Here is a 2,349-nt window from a genome sequence, read left to right on the forward strand (position 1 = left end):
GCGTGTCTTATTCGCATGCGTATCCCACTTCTGAGAAAACTGTGAGAGGCCGATCCAAAACACAGTTTTATAATGTCAGGAACAATATATATTTTGCCGAGAAATTACAAAAGGAAACCAACGTGCTATCGCCAATGTGGTGTAACTGAGACTGCCTCGCACGCGCCACACGATTCCTTGATCGTTGAATAACAAAAACGCTTCGCCTAAACTAACTATAGTCGCCCGCAAGGCGCGCTACTTCGCGACACAGTCGCGCCTCTTTAACCGCGCCTCTTACAGATTAGGATATCTTAACTCAGTGATAAGAAAAAAGAACGTATAAAGATAGTTTTGATACAATTTTGCAACTATTCGCCTTTAAAATACGTACAATAATACGAATATAAGTGCATTATAGTCACATTAAACATTAGTAAGCGATTTTAAGCATTTGATAATCCGGCCTGGTATAATGACTACATCAATCGTAATGACTACATTACGATTCGCGTACATCGCATGTACATTTGTCATCTTCGTACGGCAGGAAATCCTGAAGTTTATACGGACGTTCGACAAGTTTCCGCGAGATTCAAATTACGGCAAGGCCATTAGCGTAGTTTCGCTAATGACATACTTATCATATGAATGCACGTCACAGAGACTAGGTCAGTCGTGATTTCGGACGTATGCTATGTTATGCCTACTATGTACAATACATGTACAAACACTAACTATTACAGAGGTATTACATTTGCGTATAACGCATGTATATCTCTGAAAGTACGTTGTTTCTAGGTTGTTTCTAGGATGACAGATAAAAAGGTATATAGATACGTAATGGAGTGTAAACGGAGTTACTTTATACATATGTAATGTTGCAAATAGTGTAATAATGCAATAATAATTGCCTTCTTAATTCTATTAAATTTTTCTTTCTTTTCTATCCTCTTTTTACACTACGGTGATCAACTACATTATCTCCTACGAATCATTTTCGCTACTTAATTGTAATTGTAGGACAAATTTTCTTTTATCCTGCTTCCTTCTTTACTTGAGCGTACGAGTTCACTTGTGTGGATGTGTATATATTTATACACGCGCGCGCGGTATGTATAACTTATTATGTACATTTCATACATGCGTGTACGCGTGGCAAGTACGCATGGCGTTTGTATTTTAATTGTATGTATTACGTTATTCGAATTTTTTCTGTTATTTTTTTGCTATTTATACCTATCTTGATAGACTTTGTAACAGCAGCCTTACTGATACCTCATCATTTGTGTATTTTGCATTTTGTATTTTACATTTTATAAGTAATTATAAACAATAAATTAAATAATTAAATATATATATATATATAAATCTAATAAATCTATTTATTTCTAAAGAAATTTATAAACAACTTTAAAAGTCGATTTAGTGGTTTTTAAAAAAAAGAGAGAGGTATGTAAAGCTAAAAAAAACATGATTTTTACAGAAGACGACTTCAAAGATTTTATTGTTATATTTCGCATTATAAATATGTAGCTTAAATATATTTCTTTTTCTATAATTACATTATTTTTTTAGTATTATGAAAATTATCATAAATTATGTCAAATAACAATTCATTATTCCAATTTTCTAGCGTTGCATATATACAGTGTATATAATTACGTTATTATCTTATAAAACAAATTCTCTGATTGATATTCTCGATTCGATTGTATAATTCTCTTAATCAAAGAATAGAAATGGGGCTTGCCAATGTACAATCAATGTGAAATGGAACTCTAGTGGCAGAGAAAGGGAGCTCATGCATATATTTACGCTCGAAAAATCGCACGACAGAAGCAAACATACGGCAGCGATTTAGGTGCGGACCACCGAAATGTACCGACTTTGATGTCGCTTGCCTTTGATTTATTTTCAAGTACGGCGGGAATCGATGCGAATATATATAGGCTTACGGGGAACGTCGAAAATTGGAAGGAGGAAATCAGACGGCTGATTGTGGAAGAGGATATTCGACCGAACGGGGAGTACCTCCGGCGGCGGTATATCGCGGTCCGGAAGGAACGGTTCCGCAGGCAAGTGCACTATATACGGTATAGACAATGGATTCATCGAATGCGAGATTGCCGAGTTTGCAGGTAGTACTTCGAGATTGGCTGCTTAAGAGACAGTGCCGGGAGGCACTTACCGGGCGGCACCAACACAAAGAAATCAATGTTAAACACAGACTGTCACGCGTGCGACGTTCGATATTTCGTCATGGCACTTCGTCATGCAGGCGCGTCGGCAGCGATGTGTGCCATGCCGTCAAATATACCGTAATTCCCGAATTCTCATTAAAACACAAATAAATTTCACCCCCCCCCC

General features: G+C 36.7%; 1 protein-coding gene across 1 annotated transcript in view; it reads right to left on the minus strand.

Moving 5' to 3' along the window:
- Positions 1 to 2,349, minus strand: part of LOC105454933 — a 6,436-nt gene that overhangs the window by 3,122 nt on the left and 965 nt on the right. The window lies entirely within an intron of this gene.

The sequence above is a fragment of the Wasmannia auropunctata genome, unplaced genomic scaffold, assembly GCF_000956235.1.
Source record: "Wasmannia auropunctata unplaced genomic scaffold, wasmannia.A_1.0 LD335971.1, whole genome shotgun sequence".
Classification (NCBI taxonomy): Eukaryota; Metazoa; Arthropoda; class Insecta; order Hymenoptera; family Formicidae; genus Wasmannia; species Wasmannia auropunctata.